Source organism: Vanessa tameamea, chromosome 2 (assembly GCF_037043105.1).
Source record: "Vanessa tameamea isolate UH-Manoa-2023 chromosome 2, ilVanTame1 primary haplotype, whole genome shotgun sequence".
In the NCBI taxonomy this organism is placed as follows: domain Eukaryota; kingdom Metazoa; phylum Arthropoda; class Insecta; order Lepidoptera; family Nymphalidae; genus Vanessa; species Vanessa tameamea.
This window is the reverse complement of record NC_087310.1, coordinates 11,041,671-11,055,204: the sequence shown is the minus strand read 5'-3', so window position 1 is coordinate 11,055,204 and position 13,534 is coordinate 11,041,671. Positions and strand designations below refer to the sequence as shown.

The 13,534-nt window shown below is 31.5% G+C and overlaps 1 protein-coding gene across 1 annotated transcript in view; it reads right to left on the bottom strand.

The window, feature by feature from the left end:
• Window positions 1–13,534, bottom strand: part of LOC113401991 (protein rolling stone-like) — a 234,273-nt gene that overhangs the window by 34,167 nt on the left and 186,572 nt on the right. The window lies entirely within an intron of this gene.

Here is a 13,534-nt window from a genome sequence, read left to right as displayed (position 1 = left end):
ATTATTATTCATCGAGTTGCCAACCCCTCGGATTGCGCCACGCGCCTACCTGGAATGGGGTGATGTGTGCTTTATTCGTTATTTCCCAGAAACATTACTTAAAAATACGTTGCTTATTTTATGTTCCGTTGATTGAACTTAATATCTTGAATCTTACTTACAGGCAACGTTAGTACACAAATAATCTTATAATAATAATATTATTCACCTCATCTAAATATCTACTCCATACTTAATTACTGTTATTACTTATATTTGATAATATTATCAATGCGAAAGTCACTCTGTCTGCCCGTCAGTCTGTAACACTTTCACATCTTAACCATTTAACCGATTCTGATAAAACTTGGAATGAAACAAGCTTGAACGGACGATGTACGCAAATTGTTTTAATTCGCTTTTCTAGGGGAGTAAATATTATGTATGAGTAAATTTGATGCACAAAGAGACGTATGCAAGGTCTTTAGTTTTGAAGATAAAAATGTGCAATAAAACGCTTATGTATGTGTATGTGTATAGTGAACCTCCTGCTGGTTGTCCACCTGTGTGTAGTAATGTGTAAATTCATAATATTAGATTGGGAATCTAAGTACTTACATACACCTATTTAAACATAATGTGATTTTAAAGTTTTTGTCAACTTCGTCCTAAAATTATTTAAATATAGATATGGTATATTAGGTTTATTTCGTTTTTAGAGATATAAATTTGAACCATTAAAGATATTTTATTTATATTTTAATAATTACGTACATCAGCATTTATGCACTTGGGCTCCTTCTTAGCATTGGAATAGTGATGCTATAGTCCACCAAGCTGGTCCAGTGCTGGTCGAAAACTAGACTTCGGAATGGCACAAGTGCATGTCGTGGTATCAATTCTTTGCGTTGCAGTCCACTTTAGACTCACGCTTCCTAATTATTAATATGTTTTTATCTATTATCCAAATATGCATTATAATTATAAAATTGTTTTATGTTAAAAAGCGTTATGCAAGTCTTCCAAGCCGACGAAGCCGCATGTTCATCTAGTGCTACGAATTGCTTATCTCCTAATATTAATGAATTAGATATATAACAATATATATATAATGGGCTTAATTTATGTTCATTATCTCGTCCTCGGTGGTGGAGGAAAACATCGTCAGGAAACCTGAATGTGTCACATGCATATCTACCACATGCGTCTCCGCGAACCCGCAGCTTGTTGGAATAAGCTCCAAAACTTACCCTTTAAAACTGTGTTACTTTTGACTTAAGTTATATTTTTACTTACTATATATGGGATCCACGAGATTCATGAAAGGATACACAAACATACCTGTACATTATAGAGCTATCTATCGCTTTCGAACGCACTAATCGATGATAACAGCAGGCCATATCGTTCAATCAGCTTTTCATATTAATATAACAATACAAATACTATTGTTGTACATCAATATAAAGTGTGCATATAGTAAAGTTCAGACATAAAATAAGTTCAGAGATATAATTTATTTCATGCGACTTTAAAGTATACGGTAGATCACAAATATAATTATTAACATAAATCATCAAATATCACAATATATAGAAAGTATGTAATATAGAAAAAATTTAATATTTCAATAAGGGTGCCTCCGAGCCACGTGGATCAATGACTTGAAGAAGATGATGGGACCAGACTGGACGAGGAAGGCGGAGAACCAGGAGCTTTGGCGCCCCTTCGGAGAGGCTTATGTTCAGCAGTGGATGATGATTTACCAGCGACGGCGACGCAATCAATTCCTGTATAAGCCTAATGTCGGGTTACAATAATCAAGAATCAATTTGTGTGGCAGATTCCTCTAAGAGGCGTAATTCAAAAGTATCCCAATTAAAAATGTTTTGTAAGTTTCGAAGTCTGTCAAGTATGTGACGTGAAAACTTTTAGGAAGATATTCCTTCGTTTTTGAATTACTAGTAACGTCTGGTTACTAGTAATTCAAAAACGAAGGTGTACATAATAGAGGAACTGTTAAGGTCGAAAACTTATACAACTTATACACGCGCGAAATTTATACAACACAAACTTCCAAACCCCATTTTCTCCCCATTGGGGTAGAGTTTCGTAAAATGTTAGCGGATGTCTACACCCTATACGGAACCTACCTGCCAAATTTCAAGTTTTCAGGTGTAATAGTGTCTGAGATTTCGTGATTAATCAGTGAGCGGTATTTCGCTTTTGCAAATGTAATATAGATTAACAAATTTACTGCGGCAGAGCTAGAAGAGAACTTACTCTCAGTGCGTTACGAATGATATGCAATCCATATCAATTTTTTTAACTAAACAATAGGTATACGTAAATGGCGTCGCTCGGGGTTCTGTTGGATATTTAAAATCGGTGATTTTGCGGAAAATTGTTTCTCGTACCGCATAAAACAGTTAAAATACTAGAGGTTGAGGTAGTTGATTAAATCGTGCATAATCAACCTATACTATAATAATAATAACTTGTTTAACAAAAACATGCGTCGGTTAAGAACACACATACATATTTTACTTCTTCTTGATTTCTCTATTTTATTTAATCTAGATATCGTATACAATAAAGTAGCCTTTTGTTTTTTGCTATCTCCACTAACTTCTTAAACCACTCAACGGAAAGAGCGATAAACGAGAAAGATTGTCATGAAGTAGAATACACATAATTTGTTAATGTTTTGTACGAAATGGGTTAACTGTCACGCTGTCTTTACGAAAAAGACGGTTTTTGTTCGCTATGTATATAGCTAAAGTTGTCTCAACCTTTGGAGATACATCAAAACCATATACTAGAACATTGTAGTACTTAAAAATATAACAAAAAAGTCTGCTATAAAGTATGCCTATTATCTAAGGTATTTTTGTGTCTTACATATTACTAAAAAATTGTAATTGTAATTATTGTTATTGTTTTACTCCAATTAAATATCAAATTTAATTAAAATAAATATATTAGTTACTTTGGACATTTTATATATATAAAATTGTATTTTATGTATATGATCCGTGATGCGTGAGTTATTAGGCGTGGGCGTTAAAGACACCTAGAAACATGATCTCAGCGGATTCTTTATTTCTGCAAATAATCTAGTGACTTTTTTCAAAATGCTTAAAATCGAGCTTAAATAAAATGAATAATTATATATGTATAATGAATAATAATATTTCTAAATATTTATTCCAATGTTGTACATAAAACTAAAATACATGGATTTTATAAAAAAATATTATACATAGTATTTTTTAATATTATTAACCTACTGTCCGTAATATAAACTTCTCCTTTGGAGCGCTATAACTCCAAAACGCAGCAATGTATGACTTTAATTAACTGGACCAAAACGATTCGTATTGTTAGTTGTTGTATAGTAGCGAACTGCTTTTACATGCTGTAAAGTGCCATATTGAATTGTATTAAATGCATAATTTAATTAAGGTGATTAAATAAGTATTAATGCTGCATTGCTTTAAATCACTTTGTAAATAAGCCATTAATCCTCGTAAAAAGTAAAGGATAAAAAAATGGTTATTGTGGGTTATCCCTAAGAGATAGACACATACCACTGGAGACCTTTTTATAGACCTTTATAAAGTGTACAATGCTATAGTACATTATTTTGATCTATCTCGTAGGGTTCAGTCAGCGTTTGCAATGTAAGCGCAAATAATGTGTTTATTTACGACATCACATTAGAAAACTCTAAAATTATCAATGTTACTCTACTGTATAATGCGTGTATTATGTTTTATAATATAAACCTTCCTCTCGAATCACTTTCTATTTAAAAAAATGCATTAAAATCTGTTGCGTAGTTTTAAAGATCTTAGCATACATAGGGACAGACAGACAGCCGATAGCGACTTTATTTTATACTATGTAGTGACTATTTATATATAAAGTACGCTTTGTATTTAAATAGGTATATTTTACACATGGCCGAGGCTAGATTGACCTAATACTTTATTTCTAAATGAATATTGATGGAGGGCAGATAGTGGAGGCTAGTTGAGAGAAACCGTAAACATGTTGGATATATAATGCAGATTAGTGATGGGGTGTAATAAATACATACGAATAACGTTCTGAAATCGATTTCAAAGATTTTTATGAAATCGGATACAATAATAAAATATGTATTAATTTCTAGCATGCGGTTCGAATTTAGGAAGACAGATTTATAATCCTTCCTTGGGCAAGATGTTCGCTTTTGTAATAAATATCCTCGAATATTTTTAGCTTTGTCAGTTAATGAATAGTAAGACGTATCACTCAATAAAGGATATCTTAGATAATAGAAAGTTTTCATGTGGAATAAATACTCTAAGAAGTGTCTTGCATGTTTTTCTTGGTAGAATCTACATTTCGAATCGGCAAATTTAATGTAAAATGACGATTTAAAAATACTCGCAAGAGACTACTTGAATAAAGTATATTTTGATTTTAAATTTGACCCTTTAAAGTCAGACAGACAATAGCGTCAGCAAGGGTAAAATGCTATTATATACTTAGTATGTTGGACGCTTCATTGTACGACCTACTTAATAATACTTATCTATAAGTGGAATACAGAGTATAAATGATTTATTTATAACCTTTTTTGAGATCATGCTTTTATCGCATCTGTAGCGGATTTTTTTTTTTAAATCTTCAGTACATTATTAATTAAGTATATATTATATTCATGATACTTTTAGTTTTGCTGAGTGGGTTAGTATAATAATAAGCTATTTTTTAATTTTTACTAAAGTCGAAAAAACGCGAGAATTATTCTGTCTCTCGTAGCCTCATCACGACTATGTAGTCATGATAAGTCGTACTGAACTGATCGTAGCAAAAATTGATATTGAGGTCGCCTAAAATCTGTACTTAAGCGCCTTAAACACTGCGACACACGACGCGACGCGACGGCCGGATGTGGCGTTAAATAAAGTTCATATCCCCATATATCACATACGAACTTTGTGCTTGGTAAGTACGTTTGGATAATAATTTTAATGATTACAATAATATTTTTTTTATTATTCTGCATCATAAATTAAAAGAATCTCAGTAATGGTCAAGTGGACTTAGCCTCTCTTTATATCTAACCCAGTTCAAAAACCACATACATATCTAAAATACATCATTACACTACCTTCTATCCGTCGACCAACCCTGCAGTTCTATTCATAATCTCTAATTACCTCCGTTCCTATTCTATTATTATAAAGTAAAATAAAAACAAAATATACTTGTTTACTGAGGAAAAATCCAAAGTAGGTAACTTCGGATTTTTCCTGCCAAATCCCTATTTACATATTTAAATAATACAGGAACCATCACCATCTAATGTGTTCAGCATTGTTTCAGCTGGTAAGTCCCACAAGCAATAAGATATTATTGTATTTAAAACAGTATCTTAAGCGATCGAAACCAACGCGCAGCAGACCAAGTTAAGTTCATTTATTAGAAGCCCAGTAGGTATAGTATGAGAACATAATAATAATTTTAAAATGATAATTAAAGACCTCAGCCTTTTTCTGTAGTTGAAGATGTTGGTTTCAAAGGTCTCATTAACTACTTAGAACTAGGTTCCAAATTGCCTTTAAGGTGCATATTTAGCAATATTTTACTGGATGCTCAAAACTCAGAAGTCCAGAAAAGTATTGAGAAAAGAACTGAAGAGTGCAAATGATTTATAACAATAATATAGAACACATTGATGACACCATTGTCATCAATTCGATTTCTTGCCTAACCAAACAAACATCGTGCCCATAGAAGATATTCCATAAAAATTAAATCAAACGAAATCTATTAACGGCTCATTTGTGTTGGATTACCTAATGAAGATAACTTTATAACTACGCATAAATGTCAACCGCAGATTTTGATTAATTTTCTTCAGTAAGTAACTAACTTGACTGCAATAGAGTCATTGCCTTTCTATTTTGGGTTACACTAAGTAAAAGTAAAAAAAATACGGTTAACGTTAAAAACGCAGCCCGGCGATCTTTCGCGTGACGTATCAGTGTGTAATGCGTCTTACCTTTATACAATGAGAGTTTTACGGGATTTTTTACGTGGATTTTTTGGTACGCCTATTATTTAGTACTTTAACTGTGTGTATTAAAAATTTTAACCCACACAGATGTTGTATTTTGTTCTTATTATAACTTAAAAATAAATTATATAAAATCAGTTTTACAACGTAAAATATACTTTAATACCGTGTACTTAAGTAGTTTTTTTTTGCTTACGTAACATTTTACTTATTTCTCATATTGTCAAACTAATTAAATGAAAATCTATTATTTAAGACTGTATTCATGATTATATCTATTATATAAGACTTTCGCTTTTTATTAAGTTTTCGCTGGAAAACTCAAAAATTGATCGTCGATGGTATAAAATATTAAATAAAATATTAAATAAAATACCTACTAATAAATACTTTAAAATAACTATGTTAAGTTATGTTATTTGAAATCATATTAGAAATCTATTTACTTAAAAGTTTGAAAAATAACTTACTGAACTAGTAACAGCAGCTAAATTTATATTAATTTGATAAAGTTATTATAGCCAGAACAAAGATAATATATGTACCTAATATATAAATTACTAAGTTCTTTCAAAAAAGTAATAAAGTGCCTATTCTGTACGCTTTGGTCAAAAACGCTACAAACGTTAAAACGAAATATGAATGAAATTTATTAGCAATTGAGGTACCTAATTAAAATTCTGCGACCTGTCAATAATAAAACGTATTGGATTTTCAGATTATATACGTGCCGTGTGCCGTATTTTTGTTTTAATAGTGTTGTATATAAAAAAATCTTTACCTCCAGAATCATTATTGACTTTCCTTATGAGTATTGATCAAACAGACTATCCGATGAACATGACCCGGTTAGAAACACTCCCCTCTTATTATAAAACACGAGAATCCACACAATTTCAAACGCTGTTCCAATTGCAAGTTTAAAAACGCAGGCTTACTACACTCAAATCATTACAAAAGCCAATTAAAAGATATTGATTCAGTGCTCAATGAGATATAAATTGAAAATTAGTTTTTCATAAAATATACGAAATATAAATATTTTTCATTTCAAGAAACGCAGGTTTGCTATTACAAAAATTGTTACATAAAAATATTTCTATTTTGTGATCGACATTAATTAACCGTATTACTTATATAAATAAATATTTATTTCTGTTTTCATAATTGTATTTATTTATTAAATTAAAACAATATTTATTTTAGCCTTTCGTAATTAATATATTTACATAAAACAATATTTAGTTCTAATTGTGTATATACAGTCAATTAATTAATAATTATTCAAATTAATTTAATGTTATTATGTATATGTATTTTAATATCCCAATATGTAAAAAGTTAGGTACTTTCTTAGAGAAAATTTGGTTTTATTCGTTAATAAGAGTTTAATATTGAAGTAGTCAAGAACATTCCAAGACATAAAGAGGGTGTCCCGACGCTGTGGCGCCTTCTCCCTCGTCGATATCGTCCTTGGAATATTACCAACATGCTGAATACATTTATACCTAAGTGTCTGTTTGTTCGTTTAATAGAAATCTTTTGTATCCAACTGGGAAAATAAAGTATATTTTCTAAAATACCTTAAATTAAATAATACATATAATATTTATATATACCATAAAAATTTTATTTTAATTTATAAAAACTTTTTACTGGAATGTTTTTAAAATATATATGATACCGTAGATAAGTACAGGCCGTGAGTTTGAATTTATAGAATACATTATTATTGATTCGAAAGTAACTTCGTTAGTAGTAGTAGTAAGAAATGAAAAAAGTAGTGTTGACGTTTGTCAAGATTAAGATAAGAATTGTGAAAACTAATATTCTTTAAGTCTATTTGGTACTACCAATAAACAATAATATCAAGGTTTTTGGGGATTAGGCGCCAATGGAGGCTGTTGTTGCAATAATGTTAGGTTAGGTTAAAGTATAAAATAGGGATGAAAATAAATAAATTAAGTATTATTTATATTTGAAGGTACAACAGTGTCTTTAATCGTCTAAGTAAAAATAAAGAAACGCTATATTGTGTGAAATTGTAAAATCGAAAACCAATTTAGATCAATAAGGTTTTTGTCTAGTGTTTCATAGAGTAAATTATTTAAATTTTGTTTCAATTACAAGAAACCGATATTTTCTTGGCATTTTCTGTTAAGTTATCGATAAATTAACCATTTATATAATCGATAATTTATACTAATCAAATATTATTCTTATTCGAGCACTAAAAGGAAAGTGCTTTGCTACATTTTCTGAACTAACGATTCCCATTTATATTCAATGTAGTTCGTTCGCCGTTATCGCTTGTTTGTGGAAATTGAGTCTTAATGTACTTAAAGCGATTGAGAGCTGCTAAATAAATACGATTTACGTATAAATAGGGGAGTTAATTGTATTAGTATTTGGTTTGCGATGCAGAAATGTATATTACCTTTAGTATATATATATTGCCATTCTTTAAAGAAATCTGAAGCACAATTTGGACAACTTTTTATTTATGGAGACTGGTTAAAGACCTCGGCACAATGCTCGATGACCTCAACAGAGTTTCTCAACAAGTGGGTCTAAAAACGAACACCGACAAGTCGAGTGTTTTGATGTTATGATGATTGTCATGTTGTACCCACGCCAGGCAAGGCTACCCCACTAAGTTGTCCAACTTTGAGAAATGGTCAATCACCGAATCCAACTGCTGAGCAGCATTTGGGAAGCTCCGTAGCATTTTTTCGTCTGAAATATCGCAGTATCTCAAGTTGAAAGTGTTTGATATCAGTGACGGCTTATCGAACAGATAATGGTCGCTAACTAAGATGGCTGAAGATCGCTCAAAGAGCAATGGGGTGGGCTATGCTCAGAGTTTCCCTAAGCGATTGAATCAGAAATGAAAAAAATGCAGGTGAACTAAAATAGGCGATATAACCCAAAGAGCTGCCGAAATGAAGTGGCAGTAGGTGGGCCACATAGCTCGTAGAACCGTTGGCCGGTGAAGCAGAGAAATTCTTATGATACCACGAACCGGACGATGCAGTGTAAGCAGAATCCTTACAAGGTAGACTGGCGATCTTGTGAGGAAGCCGTTAGATGCTAGTAGCGCAATACTGGCCGTTGAAGAAATGTTTCTTCTTCTTCTCAAAAGAACCGTTACAGGACGTTTGTGTCTTAAAGGTTATGATGACATTAACGACTTGATAGACGATTGTACGTCTTCAGAATGAAATGACTGTCGTCGACTGTGGTCGTTTTAAAAATAAGTAATTTATCATTTAAATCACAAATTTTTAAGAAATGTTTCTTCTTCTTCTCAAAAGAACCGTTACAGGACTTTTGTGTGTTAAAAGTTATGATGACATTAACGACTTGATGGACGATTGTATATATTGAGAATGAAATGACTTTGTCTCGGTTGTTTCAAAAATAAGTAATTTATCATTTAAATCACAAATTTTTGATGTAGATGATGGTGACAGTGCTAAAGGCGTGAATGTATTATGTGAAATAGATTCATTTGACTTACATTGATTCGTTTTTTTTCGGTAGACATTCAACCATCCATACACGAAACTATTTTTTCTTGATTACAATTCTTGAATGCGGAAAAGGACATAGGGTACCTAATACTCACTAAACCTACACATATATGGATAAAGTCGATATCAGAAAGCATATTAAAATCATGTTATTGGTATTTGCTCTTCAAACAATACCAGCTGGTACATTTGTTATTCTATACAAAATTACAATAGAATCTGTAATCTAAAGTGTGACTTCAAAGTCAGCCACTCAAAGATAATAAGAGCGGAAAATTAAAGAGCATCTGAGCTTCCAGTCTCAACTTATTTAACACATTTTCCAATTTTCTTTCAAGAAAAATGCCTTTGATGTAAAAATAAAGTTTCTTCACTTTATATTAGTACAGTATATGTTTCATTTTTATTTAACTATATTATTTTCGTTTGACCAATATTTGTTATTTAATTACAGGCATTATTATAAGGTATTATTTTCAAGTACTCATTAGGTATCACTGTTAGTTTTATTTGTTGATAGTTTCAACAAATGTTTTTGGTATACGTTTATCAGTTTATCTTCATTTTCAGAAGGTAAGGTACAGGTCCGTATGGGTCACGCTCACTTATTAATTATTCGACCAACAATATTTTAAACTCTGCAATGTACTTTTACCTTTTTAACACACACACCCGTGTTAACGTCACTCACCCTCGAGCCATGAAACCTACCTTTAATTACCCTTAATTACAACCACAAGGTTTATAACATTTTAGAATTCTGGGTCAGCAGCACTTTAGTGGTTTACACTTCATCCGTGAATGTCCATGCACGAACGTGACAACTTGTGGTCTTAATCGACGTGACATATTGTGGTTCAATCATTTTTGCCGTTTCGAAACAAAATAAATAATGAAAATATGTTTAGTATATTTCTTTAATGTCGTTCAGTGAAATGGAAATCTTTTACATATCAAAGAGCGTACGCTATGTTAAAATAATAACATTGAATTCGTTTGTTATGAACATTTACGCTCGAGTTCATCTTCAGTTTCATTTCTTAGGGAATATTATATTTATTTATTATATATTTCTTACCGTATACGTAACTAACTGTTATTAAGATCAGAACAAAGACCAAGGCAGTATGCCTTTATGTAGTAACACGTTTCAAAATAATTTAAGACTTATACATATAAAAACACAATAACGCATAAACAAAATCATTTAATTAATATTGTTAATGAATTATTTTTTTTAGAATCAGAAGAAAATTGAATATGTCGTAAGATTTGATATTTGAATTTTATCGAAAACCCAAGGGATATTGTGAAAACATAGATAATAGGATGTTGGAGGATGGTGAAAATATTTCGCTTGGCACAAGAATCTTTTTTCGAAGCTCAAATGATATTAAGCATTTCTTAATTTAGGGTTTTCACGAAAATTGGAATTATCAAATGATCCTACGATAAATATATTCCAAATACAGTGAACCGAAACAAAAAAAAATACATTATTCGATTTAGCAAAACCCTAATGGGCGTTTTATCTTGTTTGATAATGATCTTGTTTTTTTATTAAAATAAACTCTTTTTATTTATATATTAAATAAATTCAAAGCAAATTCGGTTCTTTTTCAAGTCATTTTAACTTTAGTAATTGGAAAAGTTTCGATTGGCATTCAGTTTTAACGACATCATTAGCTTTCGTATATACTGAGAGATAGAGAGAGCTTCAATTTCTGTTTGACAGATAGTACAGGAATAAGAATACAACTTTGTATTATTTTAATGTCACTATATTTACGATGAAAGTATTTTGGTATACGATCTTATTGCAGCAGCACAAAGTCGGCAAAGCTACGATATAATATTACACAACATTGCCGATTCGCTTTGTCAGTTCAAATAAATGAGTTTTCAATATAGCTATTGAACTAAAAATATATTTTTTCTAATTTTCTCGCGTTACACTAAATTCTTTATAGTCAAAGTAAAAACGACTGCGGGTTCGTCAAATAAAAGTAACAGATCTGATAAAATCCGATAGACTTAAAGTAATTTTTAATCATAAAAATTAATAACGGGAGATACGGACAGATACTTTATTTAAAACTAACATGCAAACGCGTTGTATATAATGTTGATAGTCGATAGATTGTTTCTCAAATGGTCAACCACTGGACCACCTGATCGTATGTGGTCAATACCATACATATAAATTGCAACTGTAAGACATATCAAACATCACTTGCATGAACCATCAAACTTGGCAACTAATATGTTATGTGCTGTACTTACATTCAATCAATCAAAAATATACTTTATTCTAGTAGGCATTTACAAGCACTTTTGAATCGTCATTTAACTATAATCATTGAAACTATCACCGGTTCGAAATGTAGATTTTACCGAGAAGAACCTGCAAGAAAATCAGTAGTTACTCGTTTTCTTTTTCAATATTTAAAAATACAGTCATGTTAGTTAAATACAATTATATATGTATGTTATATATCCTGTCTGGAAGTCAACAAGTATATATGTACTGTCCCACTTACCTTTCACACCGGAACACATATTTAATACATATTGCTGTTTCGCAGTAGAATATTTGATGAGTAAGTGGTATTTATCCAGACAGACTTGTCCGAAGCTCAGCCACCAAGAAAATATTATAACTAAATTATACAGTGATTAACAACATATTAACAATAAGAACATAGTACATACAAAATAATTTGATTTGATTAAAAGGTTTTCAAACGACAATAAATAGTGATTAACGTACATGCAAGTATCTTGCTGACTTGGACCACTTTGTACGAGTAAGAACAGTCTTATCTAGATCTTAAACGAAGATCGCAAGTACAAATCTTGGCAAGCAAAACTGACTTCACATGCTTAATTATTCTAATTAATCTACTTCAGCGATAGTTGAGCTTAGTGTAAGCTCTTCTAGGTAGGTGAAACACGCTCACGAGTAGTTTTGAGCTGCAACTATATTAGATGAAATTTAGCAACATAGTAGGCTAAGGTCCAAATCTTCTAGAAGACAGCAAACTGCCCATTTTTGGGATATTTTCGTTCTGTTAGCGTTATCTTAGCATAATTCATATATTATGTACTGATATATGTTATAGCATCGCTTTACGGCCAAATGAGGAACCTTACTTGGGAACTGAAATGTTATGTCCTTTGTGCCTGTAGTTACAGTGGCGCACTACCTTTTCTAACCGGAACACATAAATACTAAGTATATATATATATGGTACAGCCTGGCGGTAAAATATATGATTAGTGTATCTACCCAGGCGGGCTCGCACAAAGCCCTAGCACCAATAAACGTATACATTTCTGTGTTCATAAAGTATATTTACTTATAAAACATATATGATAATAATAATAATTGATCAGAGATCGCAGGTTGGCAACGCACTTCAGCTAGGTGAACCGATTATCTGGAGAAGGTGGCGGGTTCTGACTGGACGAGGGAAGCGATCGGGGAACATCTTGAAAGAGACGTATGTTCAACCTTTGAATGTGATAATCTGAATACGTCGACATACTAATAATAACAAAACGTAATGTTAATATTGGGAATATATTTTATTAAATAATGTCAATCTAAGCGATCCAAGATTGTACGTAACCAAATATGAAGTCGTATATGTATAATAACATAAATGGAGTTTGTCTCTATGGATTTGTGTTACTCGTGTTAATTTAGTGTTGAACAGTTCCCATTAAACTTGTGTAGTTAGGTATTTTATAATATAACGATCATGTTTTACAGCTCGCTTTGTTTATTTAGGTTTAGGTTAATCCCAAGAGTGTGTACGTGATTAAATTATTGGATACTAGCTGTCGCCCGCAGCTTCGCCTCGTATTTTAGGTGTTGGGCGTAGATTTTAGGTATAAAAAGCCTATCCTTCCTTGAGGTTCAAGCATGCTTCATCCCAAATGTCAT